General features: G+C 37.5%; 1 protein-coding gene across 3 annotated transcripts in view; it reads right to left on the reverse strand.

Annotated features, from left to right (window-relative positions):
* Positions 1-24,778, reverse strand: part of PPP2R2C (protein phosphatase 2 regulatory subunit Bgamma) — a 205,085-nt gene that overhangs the window by 74,598 nt on the left and 105,709 nt on the right. The window lies entirely within an intron of this gene.

Genomic DNA, 24,778 nt, shown 5'->3' on the forward strand with positions numbered 1-24,778 from the left:
TAATCATCAGCACTTACTAATATGGAATTATCAGCAGCAAACATATTGACTAGTTGATCTAAATGCTTAATCTTCATTCATCAAAACACTTACTCCAAACGAACAAAGACGGAAAACTGAACACAGACCAAGGGTCACGCTGAACTTACAAATTGCAATGACTGCTACATAGACATTACCACCAGCAGCCAATGGACATCTTATTATACAGGAAACACACAGCATGTTCCTCCCCCCACTTTCCCAGCAATCCCAATTCTGCCTCAGTCAGAAATATCCTCCACCTTTTCACACACAACATGAAAAATCCATAAAAATAATTTCTTACAACTGGCTACTTATTTGCTGGAGGCCTTTAAAAGCAAAAACCAGCTTGTAACTATAAATGCTACAACTCTCATAAAAAAGCTCTCAAACGCCATTAGTATGATTTTTAACTTCAGAGAAATAATTAATGTACTACAAAGGAGAAAAAGAGTGGCAAAAATTCTGAATTTAATTATATGAATGTATTCTTTATACACGTAATTGCAGAGCAGTAACACAACCGTTTTCATTACTCTTTATAGCTTCAGATGCCCATTAGCACAATCCCCAAGGTTCCTTATGAATAATTAGATTAGGAAAAGGGGACTCTCTGATGAAACGCAATAGGCTATGATGCTTATGAAACTGCACATCTTGAATCCAGATGCTGACATGACAACATCATGAAGAGCTAATTTGCACATCCAAATTAATACCATCATGATGATAATATAAGAGAAAGATATGCACATAAAATGAGCTGCAGAAAATAATGTCAAAAAGAATAGAGATACTTATATTACAAAAATACATCTTTTTGACATTTTAACCCAGTTGGAAAGGTGTAAATAGACTAAATGTCATACTCATGAGCATGGAGCTTCTTAAGCAGACTTACTAGAATTTAATCCACTACTTGGCAACACATGGCCAAGCTGTTTAATAAATAGTTATACCCATCAAACATGTGCAGCACTCACATAAACAGGTGAATACATTTCATTACACTTTAAACATCTGTTTCCATCGTTTCCTGCTTCTTAGGTATATAGCATCAACAAAAATGGCAGTGATATATTTTTGAAGGCTCTCAAAGCTAAGACAGACACAAATTGGGTTTTAAAAATATTTTAGAGTCAGACATTTCTGCAGCTGTCATGACTTGTCTGTCTGCATATTTACAAGTTTGAATAGTTAACAAAATCTCCCTTAAATCCACTTAATAGAAAATAGTATCTCCATAGAAAGGGGAACAGTTTTCTTCCACTTCTGTGGCTCTACTTCGTGTAAGGTTTAAAACACAAGTACACCTGTTTTAAGACCATTTTACTTTACTCAGACACAAACATCAAAGAAGTATACTCCTCTCTCCGCATTTTATAGCATGTAAAGTAAATGGATCCTGTTTGCCCTATGCATCTGAGAATGTGTTTTGTCAAGGCAAAGCATGTTAGTCTAAAGGATTTTCAATTTATTTTTTTAAAAATCTAAATGCACATAAAGCTTATGAGATCCCTTTAGAATAAAGAAGCATTATATGCAAACTCAGAAGAAATTTATAATACTGCTGAAAAGTATTTAGCAGAAACAGGAAAAAGATAAAAGTGAATAGACATGACACAAAGGCACAATGAAGGAAGTCTAACAATAAAGGCGTGCTAAAGCAGCAATATGTGCAAACACAATAGTTTGATATTTTCTTGTGATACAAGGGTAACGAAAACCTCATTACATTAAAAAAAAAATCATACTTAAAATCATAGAATCATAGAATGGTAGGGGTTGGAAAGGACCTTTAGAGATTAACTAGTCCAACCCCGCTGCAGAAGCAGGTTCACCCAGATCAGGTCGCATAGGAACATGTCCAGGCGGGTCTTGAAGACCTCCAAGGAAGGAGCCTCCACAACCCCTCTGGGCAGCCTGTGCCACTGCTCCCTCACCCTCACAGTGAAATAGTTTTTTCTTGTGTTTAAGTGGAACTTTTTGTGTTCCAGCTTCATCCCATTACCCCTTGTCTTGTTGCTAGCTACTATAGAAAAAAGGGATGTCCCAACCTCCCGACACCCACCCTTTAGACACTTGTAAATGTTAATAAGATCTCCCTTCAGTCTCATCTTCTCTAGACTAAAAGCTATTTATAACTCCTCTAGACTTAAAGCTAATTATAACAATGTTCTATACTAAGTATTCAGGAATCTACTACAAAATGTCCCTGAGACAAGGAGATCAATAGGAATCAAGTCAGATATATACAGTTATGCACTTATCCACAGTTAGTACTATTTATCACAAAAGTTTACTAATGGGGACAGAAAAATATGTTTTAAAAATGACAACAAAAAAACCCACCAACCCCAAAACGATTCCATATCTTCATAACAATCATCTCAATGCTGTGGAAAATAATACCTTTTTCTGAACAAACAATACACACTTAGACGTCAGTGGGATGCTAACAGAGGAAAAACAGCAAACCCTTCCATTCGGTAGTTATGATGAAGCAGGCATTATTTTTGCACATAATATTATACCTAGTACTTGAATAACAAGAATTACAGGGTACTTCATTATTCATTCTAAGAAAACACTTCCTTCTGAAAGAAGTTTAAAGTGCCAGCTTCTTCATCACCATATCCCAACAGTCTTGCTTAGTGAGATTGATCCAACACTGTTTAAATCACTAGGAGTTCCTTTCAGAGACTTCAAGGGAAACAGTATCAGGACTAAAGTCTATGAGCAGAATACATTAACAAAACCAAAAATCAAATAACCAGCAAGACACACAGGCAACACGCAGTGAAGAAACATATGTGAGCCCTAAGTGAAAGCTTTTATTGGTATATGAAAGCATTTTCATGAGCTTTTGCCACTGTAAGCCTCATGCTTCCTGTACTTATCTGCTTTTATTTTTTATTATCTCTTGCACTAAATGATAAGATTCTAGTGGCATGTTCTTTTTAATCACCTATAAAGCATCATATACTGTCATGCCACAGAAGTGAATAAATAACACAAGCCTTTTATTTTGAGAAGACACAACTAGCTGCACTTAGTCATGATGTACGTTTTACTGACCTGAATAAAAGCCAGTCTCAATTCAATGAGGTTCTTCACTTCAAAGGACAAATAAGTTTTTTTAAAATATATATCTTTTAACAGTTCCTGTGTGTTACCTTAAAGTTAATAGTCAACAATGTATACATTCACAAAGCACCATGTCTAAAATCAAGGCTGTCATGCCAGTTTTTCCTCCTCTTTGTTTGCTTTCCATGCAGTCTGTGCTTTGCAGCAGTGCTGAGACCCATTTCTGGTCTTATATGGTACAGTGGATGACATTTTAACTCCCTTATTCCCTCATTCTCTCATTTGCTTTCCTATAGTACTTCATTATGTACACAAAAGTTGGAAATTCAGCCCAAATATTACTCCTGAAGTACTATTAGATGATTTAGAATGGTTTTGGCAGATGATAGGTCTTTATATACTTACATACTGGTAGATCCAACTTAAGTCCATGTAGAATTTCATATATCTTTTATTGCTCACTTTCCTACGGAATGATCTTACAGCATGTGTATTATATAATACTAGAAATCACTAAGATCAGGAGACACACACAATATATCAAATACCTAAAGAACATTGACACTAACTTAAGACATCTCAAAATAACCACTGTAACTCCTGGCATGAGAAAATTTAGGCAGGCAGTTTCGGTGAAATATTTTACTATTACTTCATTAGATATCAAAAAAGCAACAGGTAACAAAAGGTAAAACAGTTCTGTAGCAGGCCCTAAGCTTTCATTATTTTCAGGCTACAGCCTGAGGACTGATGGCAGAAGATCACTACCACCCTGACACCTGCCATTGTTTGGCAGAGCTGTGATAACACGTGGCATGGATTTCATAAGTATTCTCCTAATATGGTAGTTCTAAAGATAAACCTCTTAAAGATATTTAAAGATATTACTAGGATGACAAGAGGACAACGGAAGGTCAGTTTTACTGCTAGCTCTGTTACATCTCAGCTGTATTCTCTTCATATTTCAGTCTAGCAACCTTGCTGAGGAACATTTATACAGGGGTTTTTTAATATAAAGAAATACTCTACAGAAAAGATTTGCAATAAAGCTCATCATTCATTCCTCCTCACTGGTCTCTTTATTACCCTCATTAATACTGCTTTTCTGTCTACAGACCCATGCCTTCAAGTGCTTCCTCATCTTTAATATCTCTCACCTGAATAGGCCCGTGGGACTTATTACAAAGGTAACATTAAGTATGTTCACATGACTTTCCTGGATTTTTATATATGCATCTAGTCTCTGACTTGCTGAGATGATAACTGGAGCTTTAACAGTCCTGCTCTGGGAATCAACTACATACTAAAAGAGATGCAAATTTGCCTGGACTGGTGATAACACTTCTATTTAAGTGTGTTCACAGTTCTTGGTAGCAGAAGTTGTTATTAAAAGAAACTCCTGAGAATCTATACAGTTAAATTTTCAGAATATTCATGGCCCCCTAGATTTTATATTTTTATACTTAGCTAAACATCATGCACATTAAAGAGAGATGTATCTTAAAGACTGCATCTTTACATTGTCATAATATGTCGTCCTGAAATAAAAATGAATGAACTTTAAACAAAAAACCCAAGTAAAAAATGAACTGTTTGCAATGGGAAAAGATAATTGTTTCTCATCTGTTTAAATTTAAAAAAAATAGTGTACAAGAGCAATTTTCACAAGTCTTCAGCTAGATCTGGAATTTGAAGGGTAAAAAAAAAAGTGTCAGCTAATGAATTACAAGCTTAATTACATCTGGGATAAGACATTTTAGAACCCAAAGGAAAAATGATTTGCTGAATGTCAGTATGCTCAGATGCCCACCAGCGAGCAGTTCCTCCTCCATTCCAGGATTTCAGTGAAGACAACATACATGTCAACCACAGTAGAAGAAACACAAACTAATGAAACTGTGTTTAAGCTGTAATTACACTGTCTCAGTGAATGGCACTTGGGGTATTGTGAACAGATTGTACATGTTACTTCACACAGAGCTTAATGAAGCATTCCCTGTTCTACAAACTTCACCTCTTGATATAATTAACCTTCATACCTATACATGCACTACCTACCAATCATAAATGTTGAAAACCTCTTAAATAAACTACATTGCTTTCAAGCTACATTGGAAAAGTAACAGAGGCTCAGTTTATCTTCAGTTTGGCAGCTCAAAAGTGAACTGCAAACAAATTATAAGCTTCTTGGATGATAAAAACTCAATGGCCAATTTGCCCCTAAGTTACCTCTCCCAAACATAAGATCTGGTCACTTAAAATGGAATTGCAACAAAGCAGAACCAAATCATTCACAAAAAAGTAAGATTTTACTAGAGGAGAAATAAACATTAAAATAATCCAGGAGACTCTACCTTATAGATATTAAAATATGTTCTGTTTTAAACAACAAAATAGATGTCTAACATCTTCAGTTTGTAGGCACAACTTTGCACAATACAGGTATCTAAGTACATAAAAGTATATTATTTTCATCAATCCTTAAAAACAGAATGGACGTTCATTGTTGTCATCTCAAATGAAAAAATCATCATCTCATAGACCATAGCAGTTAATCTTCCAGGAGTTTAGGACACCTAAGTCTGTTTTCACACACCCTGCAGGCATCCTGTTAGCCTACATCTTCACTTTTCCAGCACCACAGGGGCTGCTCTTTGCAGCCCTGCAGTTTTTTATCAGCTTTGGAGCCTGGATTCCATGAATTCTCTGGCCTTTTTATGGAAAACAATAGGGCACAGCAAATAAATGGTGTTTTCCTGATGACTTCAAAGTATAAAACATGCACTAAACACAACCACTCATTCCATTATCTCCTCTCATATGAGTATGAATCCCTGCTCAGACTCTAGCACTAGAGGACAGATATCTGGAAGTGCAAAGGGAGGTTCCGTTTGCTTTCCTCTTCTGAAGGGAACAAAGAAAAGAGAAAGGGAAATATTTCAGAGTTCTCTGCTAATGAAGGGCAGCAGAAACTGCTGCCCCTGTACTTTGAGAGAATAAAGAGAAAGAACTGTATCTCAGAAAGCACAACAGCACAAGAGCATGGCTGCTCCTGGCAGGCAGGACTCAGCTGAATTTACTTCACAAAGATCTAGTAGCTGTGTAAACAACAAAGCAAAACGAATACACTTTCTTTGTTTCCCTTCCCCCAAAATTAAAGTTTACATAATATAAAGTGAAGTTGAAATTACTTAATGCGGAAATTACAAAAACACTGGGTACTGACTCGGAGAACACAGGCTGCATCGGATTCTATGATTAGCAAACTCCTTAGAACAATGAGCAAGGGAAAGCTGCAACAGATAATTTATGTGAATCTCCAAAGTCATTTTAATAGTATCTCTCATAAAAATTAATCTGCAAAAGTTAGCAAGCATGACACAGAGGAGGAGAACCACTGGACTGGATAGAAGTTGGCTGAGGAATTAAAAGGAAAGTTTGCCAGCCACACAAAATGAGGACTCTTGTTTGCATTTTAAAATGGAATCGCCTGTTTTTTCATCCGGTGCTAAAGGCTTACATTGCAAGCAATAAGAAGTAGAACGCCCTCTGTACAAGCCTATGAAGCAACATGGACTGTTACTTTAAAAAGAACAAAACCAAATCCACAAGCAATAAAGCAGGAAAGAAAAAAGCCAACAAAATGCAACAGCATTTATGGCTATATTCTGTCACTCCAGAAGAGTGATTCCAAGGAAGGGGCAGAAACCTGTGTAATAGAAGCCATAAAGCGGGATTTTAAATTATCTGAGAATTCAGCCAACCTTGACAACTTAAACAGAAGGTACCAAATCTGTCCTGTTTTTTCACTGGGGCTATGCTATTCGGTTCACATGAGAATCTCCACCAATGTCAAATGTCATTTTGGCATAAAGCGTAATAATAATTGTATTTGTGATACATCCCTCCAAGGTAGCATGTAAGATCACTCAAGCAAGTTAAAATACACCACAATACATGAAAATATTTAATGTGTTTTAAAGCTGTATTTACTATTCTTCATGACAGTAGAAAATTTTCAGCCACTAAAGTAATATAGAGTTTTGTCTTCTGTCATTTTATTGATGCAATCAAATGAACAACAGTGTTGCTCATGGATGTAATAAGAGAAGTTGCTAGGCACACTTGCTTACCTTCCCACACTGCTGATAACTACTCAAGGGCCAGCCTTCATCCTTGTTATTATCTCCCTGACTCTCAGCTCTTGGGTCCCAGCTGCCTGATAGTAATTTCAACCTCAAGATACAGAAAGAAATACTGTGATCCCACAAAATGCCACGCTCCAGTGAGACCAGGAACATGGAGTTGAACAAATGACAGTGCAATTGGTACTGAATGGTTGGGAGAGCATTGGGTATGGGATACACTTAGAGCCTGCTGTGGTGGTATCAGCAGGTGTTCTCCTATTGTCAGATTGTCTATCACTACTGAGGGTGGTGGCTCAGTTGACAGCAGTGACACTGACAGTCCCAATCCCGCTTTGCCTCTCACCTGGTAGAATGCAAAATTAGAACCAGTGCCTTCAGTCTCCTCTGGGCTAAGGCTGAAACCAAATTCTCTGTTTCCAAGTTGTTTCAATGTGTGTAATGCACATAAAAAGACCCCCCTCTTCCTGCCACTTTCTTCCCCTCTTCTACACCATTACCAAACAAGGTCAACACTCACAAGGCAGGTCCATAAAGAGCTCAACACAAGCTCATGGAATTTGCTAAGAATCTAAACACATCTACAGCTCAGGACCCTGCACAGATTCAGACAGAGTTTGAGTCAGCCTCAACCAGAAGACAGAATTAGGTGATTTAAGCCCCGGCACTTCTGATTTGCACACTTAAGCACTCAGGGATCTTGTGTTTCAAAAAAGAAGCAGTATAATTTTTTTTAAGAAATCTGTACAGGCCATGTAGTACTTGAGAGCAGGCATTCCCATTCTCAGACAACTAGTATAGACTCATTAACTGGGTCTGCACTGAAGAGGACTGAAAAGTGATTCATTAGCCAGGACTTTCAATACTGGAAGCCACAGGTCAGAAGGTGATCTTTTGGGGATGTTTCCTTGTGCTCTCCAACCCTTCTTGGCACAATTGACTTACAAACTTGCCTCACTACTAGTTCACGTTGTGTTATGGCTGCTGCTACCACCTTCTACACTGAGACGCTTCACCAAATGTTTGTAACTCTTGAAGGGCAGCATGAGCAGCCAAGCTGCCATGGCAGGGACACGTACCACAGGATCCTTCACTGTGTCCACTATCTGTCACAACTATGAATAGTCTTGGCAGACCTAAAAAAATCAAAGAAGTGGTCCAACACGTTGATAAGCATTCTTGTTCAAACTGTTATTATCAATATTAAGAAAGCAGCTATAACTTTTGTAAATATCAATATGAATATATAGATTCTGTATGGTGATCACTTTCTCAAGCATCTGAAGTTCAGGTCTTGTCTGGAACGGTGAAAGAGCAATACATAGGATATAATCCTGGATTTATAGGAATTTTGAACTGAATAGGTAGAGAATTAAACTCATGATAAATTTAACAGATGCAGACTCTGGTAACTGATAACAAAGGAAATCTCTCTAGAGCTATCCTGGGTAGAATATAGGGTTTGTTAGTGTAAACACAAGGTAAGTGTTAACAGTGAAGAAAGTGGCTCCTCATTTCTTTACAAAACAAAACTCTAGATAAAAACATGCTAGAGTTCATGTACCAGAGAAAACATCAGGACTTCTGGGTTTAGAGTCAGACACCAGAGCTGTAAACTAACTTATGGCCTCAGTTCACTTGTATTTGCTGTTATGACAAAATATAAAGCCAATACAGCTGGCTTCACAGTATGGGCTTTTCACAATCCTAACTAAAAAGCCTCTTTTCACCCTTATTGGTAGTATTACAGATATTCAGTAATGAAAACTAGATTTGCCTTTCTTGCTGTTGTTGAGAACAATCACAGGTGATAGAAGTAACGGGTGTTTTGTTTTTCCTGGGACTCTGAAAAATTCGGGGTCAGTGAACCAAGCAGTCCTCCATTTGTGTACTGTAAAAATAAACCTTGGTCTGCAATAGCAAAATCTCTGTCATATTCATTAGTTCAGAATGCAACTGATTTTACTCTGGTTTACAATGTGACAATAAAGTGCAAAGGAGAATAAAGTGATAGACTTGGAAGAGCTATTTATAGTGCATATGCCCTAAGGAGATAAAGCTAATAACTAATTCATTTAACATCACACATTTGAAAGCAATATGAAAACTTCCCAGTTTCTTATCTGCACAAGAGAAAGGACTCCACTGTGGTTTTCTTTAAAATAATTAAGGATTCTTTACCAAAACATTTTCATCAAACTAAGTCACCACAGCAGTGTTTTCTTTCCCTGCCTTGTATCTGTTTCCTTAAGAGATCTCTGCCTATTAAAGTTTTGATAAAAGCTTTTCACAACATAGCAGATTCCCAGGCTATTAAAAACTATGCTAATTTTCCTAGTTCACACATTTGTTTATAAAATATTTTTCTAAAAACTAGATTAAAATCCAATATATTATTGGTTGTATCAACAGTAAACAAATGGATCAATGCTAAAAAATCGAGCAATGCAACTGTAATATCTGCCTGTAAGGAGGTTTTGGGTTGATTTAGTTTTTTGTTGTAGGAAAACCAGACCAGATAAGTATTATTCTGTGGACTAGACAGCTGAATATTTTATTACAAATGATTAAGAATTAAACAAGAGAAAAGAAAGAATGATAAGGATTTGTAGTACTCAAGAGACACCAATAACTGCATTGAGCTTCTCTTCTGCTGTGACTGCATCAGAAACAAAGCAGCAAGCAGACAAAATCCTCAGTGCAACAATCGCAATGTCTCCACATCCACAATTTTCATTTTCTTTTTCTCTTCTTCAGCATGCTGGCACCAGGTGTTACAACAGCTTGACTTCAACAGGAATGTCCTAAGAACAGTGTGGTTTCAGCCAACACTGATGCCAAAGCTGTACCGTAACTATTTCAGTTGGAGATGCTGCAAAGAGCCCCAGCTGGTACCCCAGGAGCCACAGCTGTCAATGGAGCTCAAGAAAATAAGGGTCCTTATGAACAAAAAAACCCCACCCAAAACCATCTAACCAAACAAAAAAACAACTCACCAACTCATAGGCTATCCTATGGCTTAAAGACTTGGCAAACAACAACCCACTATTTAACCTGGGTTTTCTCTTGCTTTATAATTAAAAGGTAAGTTTTTATGCTTAAATGGTAATTCCTTGTTAAATGAAACAATGTGTATTACCTCTGCCAATATGTAATTCAGTGCCTCTAGGGCCCTTAGTTTTCACCGAGTAGCATGACATTCTATTCTTTCTTTTACCAAAGCAGAAGCAGCATGAAAATTGTTTAATAGACAAGATAAACATAAACCATAAATAGATATTGTGATCTTACACAGTCAGCTTTTTATGTTTTAAAGTTGGGCAGAGAGGAACCTCATGAGGTTCAACATGGACAAGTGTGGGTCCTGATTGATAATAAGCTAAATATGAGCCAGCAATGTGGCCTTGTGGCCAAGAAGGCCAATGGCATCCTGGGATGCATCAAGAAGAGTGTAGCCAGCAGGTCAAGTGAGGTTCTTCTCCCTCTCTACTCTGCCCTGGTGAGGCCTCATCTGGAGTCCTGTGTCCAGTTCTGGGTTCATCAGCAAAAAAAGGGATAGGGAAATTCTGGAGAGAGTCCAGCGCAGGGCCACCAAGATGATCAGGGGAATGGAACATCTTTCATACAAGGAAAGGCTGCGGGAACTGGGGCTGTTTAGTCTGGGGAAGAGAAGACTGAGGGGAGATCTTATTAACATTTACAAATATCTAAAGGGTGGGTGTCAGTAGGTTGGGACATCCCTTTTTTCTATAGTAGCTAGCAACAGGACAAGGGGTAATGGGATGAAGCTGGAACAAAAAAAGTTCCACTTAAATATAGGAAAAAACTATTTCACTGTGAGGGAGCCCTGGCAAAGGCTGCCCAGAGGGGTTGTGGAGTCTCCTTCCTTGGAGGTCTTAAAGACCCTCCTGGACACGTTTCTATGCGACCTGATCTAGGTGAACCTGCTTCTCCAGAGGGGTTGGACTAGATGATCTCTAAAGGTCCCTTCCAACCCCTACCATTCTATGATTCTATGACTCTATGAAAATGCTAGAAAACAACAAAGAAGAATAATAAATGCATACATATCCTAATAACTCAAACAAAACTGCCTTTCCATTAAGTAATGTCGTATCACAAGTAGCTATCTTGTCCATGGAATGCTTGTTTTCAAACTTATCAGTCATAAAGTTTAATGGGTAAAACCTGGCTAGGAATATTCTAAATCTCTAATTTAACAGAAAGAATGCAAACTTCCTTTAGTAAGCCTTAAGGCCTTTTAGAGTTTGGGTTTTTTTCCTCTTTAGCAGAATACTCTGACTGTATTAAGAAGTACTCTTCAGTGATAACTAAACATCCATTTCCAGAATCACATTTTAGATTATAAAAGGATACACTACAGTACTTTGTGTCTGTGCACTGATTTTATTTAGGAAATAGAAAGAACGTGATCTGAGGTTTGCTTTCCAGGAGAGCTTCTGGGCAGACTTTTTGTTCTGTTTTCACTTTTCCTCTTTGTTCATCTTATTATACTGACTGTATTACATATTTATTGACCACATGCTTTAGTCTGAATCATTATATTAATCAGAAAATAAATATTTCCCATTGCAGATCACTCAAGCAACAACGTATTAACAAGATATTAACTACTGAGATTATTAAAGCAAGCTATCTAAATTACATTGGTAAAAAGCAGATCACAGAGTCTCAAAGTCTCAAAGCATAGTTGTAAGAGAGCTTACAAATAACTACTAAATAAAATAGCATCTTTTTCAGATTTTAGTCTGAAATAGAGTATGTCCAGACTATACTCTACACATGAACATGCAAAGACTCTACACAACCTATGAAGACAGAAATCAGCTTAGCTGTTTAGGTTTCTAAATGTATTGCATGAGGGTACAACATCAGCTATTGAAAGCGACTGCCACCTTTTAACTTTTGCTCACACACAGTATTTAAAACTTTAAAGAGCAAATATGCTACCTACTCATTATATTAACTCTTTAATCATAACATCGCTCATCAAATAAGTGGCAGGTAACTTTAAGTTAATATGTAAAATAACCTTTATTAATTGCTGCCCCAATGTAAACTCACTAATGGCTTCATTACAAAAATAGGCGAAGATTTAAAACCCAAATAAAAAAGCAGAAAACAATAAAATGTAATAAGTAACAACTATATTGGATATAAGCAGTTTGGTGTTTTCTTCAAAGGTCAGAATTGTCTGTTTTCCCAAGGAAACTCCAAGGATTTCACTTTGAACTTTTATAGGAAAAGAACACTGCATGAATAAGTTGCCTGAAAAGTAAGTTTGTTAGTTATTAAACTTGTACATTTTAATGGCAAAAACCATAGCACTGCATAATCAAAGACACGTGACGGCACATCAGGCTTCTGCAATCTTCAATTATGCAGTATGAGGCTGCCCTAGTTAGCACCATCTCCATAATACTGAAAAGTGAAAATCTCTTCAGAAGGAGCAAGAAGAGAAGGCTAAGAAGTGATCTCCTCTTGAAGTGTATTTATAGCCACTCCCCTGTGAGGGAACATGGTTACCGATCATCCTGTCTCCCTATGATGTACCAATATAAGATCCTGATGCGCCAGTACATCAACCTGTCAGAAGCAGCTATAGCAGCCTTAAATAGTAGTGCAGGGAGCAAGTGTTCAATGATGTTACAGTGCTGAGCATACATCCAACTTCCTATAAGTATGCTGCTGCTGAAGAACGATCACTTTAGCTGCTAACCATGTCTGTTGTGTTTTTCGATGGGAATGCAGTGAGATAAAATGAACCACTACAAAAGCAAACATCATGCATTACTCTATTATATTCACTCCTTGCATAGAACAGTATAGAATAACAACAGTCCTGTTGCATACCCCTTGGTGTAAAAAATTGAGTCTTTATTTGGAAGCCCTCTGTGGTGCCAAATTCATGCTCTTGCCATCAGTTTCAATGAGACTTAAAGATCTGCTTATTCATGTTTTTCTGCCTTTTCTCCCATGTTTTCCAGTCTGCACCATTTCATCAATGTGGAAAATCCATTAGGCCCATTGGTTGTGGAGATCTATGACTGTACAGACTGCTCTTTTTAAACAGATGCGATTACTCCTCTATATTAAATATGTGATTATATTAATGACTCCATAGAATCCCCTTCAATATCTGAAGATCCAAATTAACTTTTCTCTCCTTACATTTTCTCTCTTAGTGTGTGCTTATTACATTAGCACAATCAGTTATCTCCAAAACCAACATAGACATTTCTTCCACTGAACAATTCAAACCTGCATCCTCTCCTACTTGCTTCTCATGATGTTTGACCTCAGCCCTTTCTGCTGAAGAATTGGAGCTAATAAGATAATCTGTATATCATCATACTCAAGCTAGTATACAGCTGCAGCATCTTCAGTTTTGTTAAAAATGTTTACTTACATATGAAGACCTTTTCGATAAAAAAACTTTTAGGTCAAGCTCACAAAACAATAAAAGAAACTCATTTTCCATGTCTATTTTTCAAGATACCTTTCTATATATTTAATTAATTTGAATGATTACCAAGCTACAGTAAAATTAGCTTGTGATTATATAGCTGAATACAAAAGCTGCTGACTGAAAACATGAACAAGTTTACAACTTGTCCTGACTTTTGTGTACTTGACTAATGTCCCTGGGTCTCAGATATTTCTATATTCTGTAATGAGTGACTATTAAATCCTTTAAATTTATTAGCTAGATTTTAAAACTATCTTCAGCACTTTACTACTGTAATAGTATTGTCAATACTAACAGAAATCTGTCATGCTACAACAGCCCTTATCTTGCTGCAACGGTTGAGGAGGCTCTGAGCCATCTCCTTGTCTCTCCTTTATCAGGGGCTGGACAACAGTCTGTCCACATCCAGAGCAAGCATTAAACTCCAGAGCTTTACACCAAAGCATATGGTTAGCTTTAATTTTCTTTGCCAGCTCCTAGATATTTCCAATGTGGTGCCTACCCTTTCTCTTGTAGAAGGAACCTCTCTCAAGGCCTTTTCTGTTCAGAAATTATTTTCCTCAAGACTGTAAACAGAGGAGTGTGATATTTTATAACCTAAACCCCTCATTAGGTAACATTAGAATTTCTTAGAATAAAGAAAACTAATTTACCTGACCCAAATGCTTTGTCCTGCCAAATGCTGAATAGATATACATACAATAGACACAAAGACAGTAGAAAACACCCACAAGGAAGGGAAGCATTTGACACTACAGGTCAACTGAATATCATCATAAACAGTATCACAACCCATCAAAGAAAGATGGAAACATCTTCTTCCACTAATGATACATATAGAAAATTACCAATTAACTGTGTGCCAAAGGTGAGATGTCTTGCTGCTAATTGAAAAGATAGACATTTTCTTCAATTATTTGCTGTACTGTACTAATTAAACAGGAAAATTATGGGAACAGTTCATTAACTTTGCAGTAAGTACACATACTTTAAAAGAATGATATTCAAAAGGAGAACCATCACTATACCAACTCTGCAAGGCTGAACACTAGTGGCATTCATTCTTTGAATCTGATATTCTTTTGCTGGGTACACAAAACATGTTATGTAGCGACTTCAAAGCCATATGCAACTCACAGTTTGTGCATGACCTACAGACTTCTATATTGTGGTCAGATGACGATTTAGACTATGGTTGGTACAAGATCTCCCTCAGCAAGACCTGAACATTCACAAGGGGCCAAATGTGCTGGCCAATCTGAGCTTGCAACCATCATGCCCAGACCCCAGATGTTCTCTGAAATACTTTATGGACTAGGGAGAAGCCACTAGCAGGTTTTGTATCTGGACACAACAGCAAAATAAGGATAAAGCTGAACATTTGAAGATGGGGCAGTTGCAGTACAACATGTAGCATGAAGGAACCAAGACGACATATACATGAAGGAACTGAGGAGACACATGCAGGAAGCGTTCCCCTCATCGTTGGCCAAAAGAAAATTCTTCCAACTCAGTATCTAAACCACGTAGAAAATACATTTTCAATAGCCTCTGTGCAGCTGGCTTAATTTTCAACCAATGTTATGCTCAAATAAGACAAAAACTATGCTTAGTCTTAATTTTCAGATATCATGGACAATCCAAGCAGAGCAATGTAGTGTACTGGGTACCAAAGTCTTCAAAAACATGAATCAACATCACCACTCCAAAAGCATATCAAAACTGGTAACATTATGAGTTATTAAAGTTATCTTCCCTGTATTTCAGAAAAGACACAGCTAGGAGACAGAAGATTTTTCCATCTGAAACAAAAGCAAAGAGAAGTTCTGACCTCAGAAAGCAGGCCAGTTGGCATGAGATTGCTTGCTCATTCTAACAGCTAGTTGAGATAACAAAGTAGATCCAAAGAAATCTAATTATTAGTTATCATTTAGAATAGCACATGATTGATTTATTTTTTCCTTTCATGATACAGCTGTTATTTTATAGTCCAAATCTATGCTTTGTTGTAATATAGTCGGTTTTCATTTTATGATTTCTAAGCACACAAAATAAAATGAATATATATGTCAAAAAGCAGAGTTTTGCTTTAGGTTGGTTTTGGGCTTTTTTCCACAGGTAGTAAAATCAAATAAAGTTGTGCTGCCAACAGTCCCACTCCCTACCCGCCACTGAAGGCAAATTTGTAAATCTCAGGAGAAGCTCGGTTTCCCACCAAGCTGCAGACTCCTAAGGAGCTGTCAACATCAAATTCCAGAGCCAGGCCAGAAGTCTCTTTCAATTAATGTTTTTATAGTGTACTGAATAAAAGATAGTCCACAACAATAGGGACAAACTCTACTATCACAACTACCCAAAAAAGTAACAGAATCAAGAGTCAAATGAGATCAAAAAGAGTTAGTATACATGACTGTACCTTGGTCTATCATTTGGAAGATATAATTTATCAGTGCAAGCAGTGCAGCTTGTCTACTATATTTAGGGCTAAACCCAGATGGATTCAGTCAAGGAAATCTGAGGATTCTAGATGCCACCAGAGTCGCCTTGTGCACAAGCTTCCTTATAGCTTTCCCTAAAAAACAAAGAAATTCAAGACAAAAAATGGTGAAAACTTTCCTCATCTAAGGATAATTTTTCAAGCAGGAACAAAAGTGATGACCCTGTAACTCAAACAAGTAACTTGTTCTCCCAGTCACTTTCAGTAACAAAAAAATACTTCCTCAGTGGACATTCTCAGACTTAGAAGAGTAAGTCACAAGCTAGAGCCCAGATATTCCTAGCTCCTGTATTTACTTCCATCAGTATCATAAGCTGAGACTTAAGAGAATTTCCTCTCTCATACTCTTAACCTCAAAGATGTAGGTACTGTTTTTAGAATTACCAGGGAGGTGCTGATAGTTCAGTCCTGATATAAGTCATTGAAATAATTAAGTCCCTTGAAAATTCCTGTGTGACACCCACTGTACAGCTGTTGAAAGGATTCAACTCAGATTAATCAGTTTACCCTGTATCAACAACAGTTCAACAGAATGCATGATGAAGCAGGGTTTTATGAAGCATTAACTGCTTCAGTCAATAAAATTTAAAATGGAGCCCAGAAATATTGTCTACAGGATGTAGAGAACAGGTGCTCTTTCCCTTTTAAAGGTAGGATCTTCCTAATGAAAGACAAAAAAGTGATAAGAAAAAACCCAAATCCCACAAGAGTACAAATAAAATGTTCTATTTGAGAGAAATAAGCTGCATTTCTGTCATCAGAATATAAGAGGAGGAAATTAAGGAACCCATTTTATACTAATATTGATATTCAAAGCAATTCCAAACTGTCAACACCTCATACCAGGTCTGCATAGCATCAAAGAGAAATATCTCATGGATAGGTGTACCAATATACTCTCCATTTTCAGCTCTATAATTCACATTTCTTCAAAAGCCTTTCTTTTCTAGAAGATATATTGGAAAGCAAATGCATACAATTACTGAATAGGGGGAAAAAATCTATTATACCTGCTAGGATGATTTCAATGCTTATTTACACATGCTTATATTTAAATTTGCAGAGCTTTGAAAGTCAGAAAGATGAAGTGCTGTATCAAGGCAGTCTTTTTATGAAGGCATTTGTCATTATGTGAATCTAGTTCAGACAGCAGCAATCCATTCAAGTTAGCTGGGTGTGTACCTGCATGCATTGTACTCAAGAGAAGGGGTTTTTTCTACTTATATTTGTACTATTAATAGCAGTACATTTAATAAATGGTGAATCTGAATTAAGCCCATGGTATTCTTTGGTGGAAACGGGGCACATAGACCATCATGTCTCTGTTATCATTTCCAAAAGCTGTGGAGCTACAATACTTAGAGCAGCAGTGGACTGCTGTATGTCTCTACTTGTAAAGATTAGATATAAGCAATGAAAAACTACCTGTACATTTATTCAACATGTGAATGGTGAATGAACTGACATGTAGCAAACCATGGCTTTCAGCAACAGATCAGTGCACCGTGTATTCTTTATACAACAAAATTTAAACACACTTCCCATTTCTTCATTGCACTTTCCTTAAAAAGGCAGAGCTCTACGAAATTAAATCCTATATTTTGTGACTTGCCTCATAGCTGAGTGGTGAGTAGAAGTGGGCATTTATTAGCCAATGATAATTTCTAAGAGTCATATAGGAATACAAATGTACTTTAGATGTGACCCCAAAAACTACTAAAATTAGTATCTTATAGAAATGGTCTTGAAAAGTGTTAAAATGCAAGAGTCATTAAAGAAAAGAGTTTCAGGAGTTTGAATTTTCTACTTTCTAGTCTAAGAATTATAGATGTTTAACACTTTTTAAATTACATCCTTGACAGTGGTGCTTGAATAAAGAACAAAAATTAATTTATCTGTAGATCATCTACATCACCACTGGAAGATCTCATCTAAACAGTTATTTGCAGCAGACAATTATACAACAACTGTGACAAGTCGTATTTCTGTCATTTCACTAGGAGCCATTTGTTGAGATTTCCCACTGTCACCCCTTACTAAACTCACTCTATCCCTATCATTGAGTGAAAATCCAAACCAAGAATGTTAACTGATACTTAAATGCTGGCAATGTGACTGTGAGCATTTTGACTTCACAGTTACCTTCAGGATGATTTCCCCAGTGTTTTAATATCTACAGTGGTTACCAATTAGCATTACTTTTCATGATAGCACTCTATCAAAAAAAAATCTCTTGATCCACTCAGATTCTTCAGGGGTTTCCTCTCACTGAAAAATGTGGGAGATTGTCCCACGAGTTGTGCTTAAAGCATTGATTTGACATAAATCAAAATTATTAGTTGACCTAAAAAGACTTTAACCTGTTTAGCTAAACAGTCAATGGGGAGCACTCCACGTTCCACTTTTTAGAATGCAGGAATCCCAGTGCAATAAATAAAGACTTACTATAAAACAAGGAAGAATTTTACTCTTCCTTCTAGCTTGTTGTGATAAGTCTTTTTTTCACTTTGCTTTTGTGGGGTTTATTCGGTACTATCTTGGAAGGTCGATTTTTGATTCTGTTTGATGAGCTAATGCACATCTTCCTCTTGATCTTTTGCAAAGTACCCCATGCTTAGAAATCTACATTTCCTGAACATCACAGCTAAACTGCCTTACTATTCTGATGATATGTGTATACAGCATACTGGGGTTTACATGACAGTGAGGAACTCAAACACTGAAATGGAGCTATTACAAAGATGGAAAACATCATAGTTTCTACCAGCATCATTTAAAGTCTCTCCAAGACTCAACTTCATCATTAAGTTACTATTCTTAGTCAAACCCTTGATGACTAGGAGGTAGTTCTGTTCATGCTCAGTCAGAGCAGAGGTATCATTATTCACTGCCAGCATTTCAGTTCACAGCAGGACATTATTACCTGCATATAGATAAAGAAGGGGTACCACATAAGAGGCCGGGAAAGAAAATAAGCAATAAGGCTACTTCTGAAGATCCTGTTATCCACTGGGAAAGGATTGTTCCACTGTACTGTACACAAAGAGTGCACAAACAAAGAGTGTTCTCAGAGGAACTCTTTAGGTTTTTTTTGTCTAGTTATTTCCAAATTTAAATACATTTTCACAAACTTATTTTATTAGATGCACTATCAAGACTTTGATGGCCTTTCAGTATATAGCACTTTTACAAATGTGAATACAAGCAATTTCTAAATTGAAATTTAAAGTTTTATTTGTGGTATAACTTTTGCAAGAAGTTGTTTTGTATTAAAGAAGCAGTGTCTTGTACTTATCCTACTGATACAGTTGTAGACAGGGTGGGTAGGAGAACAACCTTTCCCTCAAGCAGACAGGAGCTTCTTAAAACCCACAGAAGACTTGCAAAAGTTCACTCATTGATTTTGGATAGTTCATCTATCAGAATATACCTCTCTCTAATTACCTTGCCTTTCATTTATCCTTGGATCACTGCAGCTACGTATCAGGACCATTTTGACTTGAAAATCTTTCTACATTATATAGCAGACCTCCAGATTTTTCTGATTAGCCAAACAACAACACTAAATTGAGAAGAAAAGCAGCAGTCTGGTAATCTTCCAGTAACAGATAATATCCTGTCAGAAACATACTTCCATTTAGTAGCACAACAACAACAACAACAACAAAAAGGCCAGAGAATAAAAACATTTTTAACTGGAAATTACTGATGTCTTTGGGGTGATCAAACAACATAGATAGATTACTCTAAGGATTCTATTTTTGTCATCGTTATCCTGAAAAGGCCATTACCACCAGTACTAGCATTTAGTTACACAGTAGAATATACACCATAAATGGAGACTGTGATAAACACTCTCTTGAAAATCAAATTCTGCTGTTCTCCTAATTTCTATAGATTTTCAAGGCAACAATAGCTACCTCTTGATTACAGATCTAGCCTCTACGACCGATTTCTTATTCTGGGCTGAATCATCACAAAAGCAAGCTGATTGGTTCAAAAAGAAAAAGCTCAATACCATAGCAACTGCCTCACGGCCTTGCTAACACACAGGAAGGCCTTTTTTTTTTCACTTGAACAAGAGCTACAAGTGAAAACATCAGACCAAAAGCAGATCTGGCATAATATTAACAACACAAGAGAACCCCAAAAGTTGCTTAACCCCTTCCCAGTCTCTTCCCCAGAATACCTTTTGGCCAGGAGTAAATCTTCAGGTTCTTATTAAAATACAGGACAGAGAATATGGGAAAGTGTGTGCTGTGTTATTTATCCTGTGCATACATTGAGACACGACAGATCTTTTGCTAAAATAAACAGGATTAAATTTTGAAAAATCAAGTCACAGAAGCAGAACAAGAATAGAGCTTGGTATCTTTAGTTTTAGTGCATAATTGTATCACTCCACAGTTTAAAAGATTCAAAGCTTCTAAAGAAACATCTCCAAACATACTTTACACTGTCCAAGTTAAAGACTACTTCTGGAAATATATCAAAGCAGGCAAGACCGTCGGTAACAAAGACAATCACTTAATGACAATAACCTTTAAGAATTGCATGAGGAGTATAAAGAAAACACTCAAACCAATAGATTGCTCTGGAGTAACAGCAAGAGCCTGTATCAGGTTCACATGGCAAGGTTTTGGTGGCAGGGCGCTGCAGGGTTGGCCTCTGTGAGAAGAGACCAGGAGCTACCCCCATGTCACTCAGAAATAGTTCCAGCCAGTCCCAGGATAGGCTCACCCCTGGCCCAAGCTAAGCCCACTTGCAACACCAGGGATACCTCTGTGTTAACCTATTTAAGAAAGCGTGAAAAAGGTGCACAATAGCAGCTGTAAGAGAGAAAGGAGAAAATGTGAGAGAAACAGCCCTGCAGACACCAAGGTCGGTGAAGAAGGAGAAGGGAGGAGGTGCTCCAGTTGCTGGAACAGAGATTCCTCTGAGCCTATGAAGAAGACCATGGTGAGGCAGTTTGTCCTCCTGCAGCCCGTGGAGGATCACAATGGTGTAGAGAGAACAGAACAGTGGAGTAGGCAGAGGTGCCCAGAAAGAAACTGCAGTTCATGGAGAGCCCACGCAGGAGCAGGTTTACTGACAAGAACTGTGGCTTGGGAGGAGACCCACCTGGTACAGTAAGACTCTGATGGACTGTACCCCATGGAAAGGAGTGGAGTAGTTATTGAACTGCAGCCCATGAGAAAGATCCATGTTGGAAAAATTTATTAAGAACTCTGTCTCCTGAGTGGGATCTCACAGTGGTTTAGGGGAAGAGCATGAGGAGAAACAGCAGCTAAGGCAAGTTGTTATGGACTGACCATAACTCTTATTCCCCATTTCCCGCAGTGCACCAGGGTGGCGGGAGATGGCAGAGAAGTCAGGAAGGAAGTTGAGTCTGGAAATAAACGGGTGAGGGGAAAGTGGCTTTGGGTTTGTTTGTGTTTTTCTGTCACTAACTTACTATATTTTTAATTAGCAATAAATTAATCTTTCTGAAGGCAAGTCTGTTATGCCTGTGACAGTAATTCATGAGTGATGTCTCTCTCCTTATCCTTTCATTGTACTTTCTTCCCCTACCCTGCTGAGGACAGAGAGTGAGAGAGCAGCTTGCAGGGCACCTTGCAGCCAGCCAAGGTCACTCCACCACAGTTCTTTAATTTAAAGAAAGCAGAATTCTCTCCTAGGCAACTGAAGCTATGAGGTCTTTGCTTTGAAGTGGATCTGCCCCTCTGCTCTAGGTCAGTTATGATAGGTTTTCAGTGCATTGCAGTGAAGAATTTGAGTCCTGTCTTCTCCATCATGTTTGTGGTGCCTTGTACTCTGGAGACTCTATTTGACTGCATAATAAGGACCTTCACTGAGTTTGGCACTGTAGGCCAGGAGAAAAGTCAGCTCTGATCTTTTTGCATTATTTCAGAGGCATTCAAAACCTGTTTAGAAGTACCATCAAGGGGACTAGGTGCAATGTCCACAGTACAGCTACAGGAACTGCTCTTAATACTAAAGCTAATTTTTAAATCAAAGGAGTCTGAGTTAAGTACATAAATCCACAGTATCAAATTAATTTACTTCACTTCTATGAGCATCATCCCTGAGCTTTTAGTGGCATTAAGGAGTGCTATAAGCCACCCACGCCTATAAAAATCCAAACACTTTTTTGCAGTTGAAGTGAGGGTAAAAACCTTACTTTGGGTTCCTGAATCTGAAAATAGTGCCCTGATCTTGCATTAATAAAATGAATAACTATGTGGTAAAATTTTTCAAGCCCATGTAGTGTCACAGAGAGTTTATGGTCCCAGGAAACTCCTCCATCAGAGACCATAGACCTTGAATTAACAAAACGTACTTTGATTTCTCAAGGTGATTTCATCATACTGGAAAATTGTTTGACATGTTCTACTTATGTTGCTGAAAATAGGTGCACTTCTGTTTTGTCTCAGGTCTCATATATCATAATTCAGACATTAAATCAGCTTAATTGTAACCATACATTCATACTCTCTCTATATATATATCTCAAAGTATGTCTGTATTTATAACACAGAGTGTATACACTTTATTCTGCTCCATTGAGAATTACATATCCATCTCAGAAAGCATGCATGTCCTTTAAAATACAGCAAATGTCATTTGGAAGATAAAGTCACATTTTTATTTAAACCACATTTTATGAAACACTGTAAGATTCCCTAGTTTGGCTCCATAAACAGCATATACTTGTCATTTTGGTATCTCAAGTAGAAGTAGTAAAAGATAGACCAAGAGAATCCAGGAAACTTAAAGCAGCATTCAAAGATTTATTCACTCTTGATTTTAAAACACAAGAGTTTCCAACATTTCCCTTCTCAGACAGAGATGCTTGATGGGTTGATCATAGCAGAGCTAGCTCATCACAGAATCATAGATTCTTAAATGTTGGAAGGGACCTCAAAAGATCATCCAGTTCAACATCCCTGCCAGAGCAGGACCACCTAGGTCACACAGGAACTCATCAAGGTGGTTTTTGAATCTCTCCAGAGGACACTCCACAACCTCTCTAGGCAGCCTGTTCCAGTGCTCCCTCACCCTCACAGTGAAAAAATTCTTCCTTGTGTTTCTTTGAAACCTCTTGTGTTCCAGTTTATACCCATTGCCCCTTGTCCTAACACTGGACATCACTGAGAAGAGTCTGGCTCCATTCTCCTGACACCTACCCTATACATATTTGTAACCATTAATGAGGTCACCCCTCAGTCTCATGCTCATTCCTCATACTTTCAGAATGAGAAATTTTATAGTTTGATTGTAATGGATGAAGCAAGGCAATTATTAATTGAGCTGCTATGCAGTAATTGACACAGAGAGAGCATCACCTGGCTTCTGAAAAAATGTGAAGTGGTACTCTGTGGTACTCATGCAAGCACACTTTGTCCAAAACAGCACCATATATAAAGGTATCTTGAAGACACTGACATGCTGCTATAAATATAGCCCTATCACACGTATGATCACATTTTGTTCTCATAACACTAATTCTACTCATTTTATATAAAACTTATTCTATATCCCAACAAGAGTAAATTTGTTCTGAAGAGCTTATGAACTTAAGTCAGAACCTGAAATATTTTTTTTCATGCTCAAAGTGGCATGAAAGAAATGATAAAGATGCAGTATCACACCAGAGACTCGGTGACCAAAGGTCAGAAAAGTTGAGATAGGTTACAAAATGAAAAAGTAAACTAATCAGTAACGGTCATAACGATGGCTCTAGATGTTTCAAAAGCTTTGGGAGAAGGCAATACAAATGCTCAGCAAGTCAAACAGAATGCTGCTATTACTCCATCATAAATACTTGTATTGTTCTTGTATTAAAATTTGTTATGATAAAGTATTTCATAGTATGAAACTTCTTTCCTCTAAGAGTGAGGGAGCCCTGACACTGGCTGCCCAGAGAGGTTGTGCCATTTCTCTGGAGGTTTTCAAAACTCATCTGGACAAGTTTCTGTGTGACCAGATTGAGGTGAACCTGCTTTAGTAGGAAGTTGAACTAGATCATCTCTGGAGGTCCCTTCCAACCCCTACCATTCTATGATGAGAAATGGAGATGGAAACTCACTATAAAAGTAGAGAAGACAGTTCCTCCTAGTACATAGTACTGCTGTTATAGATAGGATCCAGTAAAAGTATTACAAAAGTGTTAAACACAAAAGGGGGCATCTTAGCACAAGCACAGCATACTCAGATGAAAAACAATCTGCCTAGTTACAGTCCAGTCACAGGAAAACACCTAAACAAACAAATAGACATGCAGCTCATCAAGTCTTTGCTATTAATGTATTCTACTGTAGAATCTCTTTTTTTTCCCCGTAATGTTTAGACTCTTGAGTTCAAAAGTGAGTCGCAGTTCAAGGTGTTCTGCAAACTAGATACAGGTGTGTGATCAGTTAATCTCAGAAGTGGTATTAAAACAGGAATTTAAAGCAGATGGATCTACCCAAAAAATCTGTTAAAAGTCCTCTGCATTGTAGTCAAAGAATAGTATCCCTGTAGAAGTATGTCCTA

The sequence above is a fragment of the Colius striatus genome, chromosome 3 (genome assembly GCF_028858725.1).
Source record: "Colius striatus isolate bColStr4 chromosome 3, bColStr4.1.hap1, whole genome shotgun sequence".
NCBI classification, from domain to species: domain Eukaryota; kingdom Metazoa; phylum Chordata; class Aves; order Coliiformes; family Coliidae; genus Colius; species Colius striatus.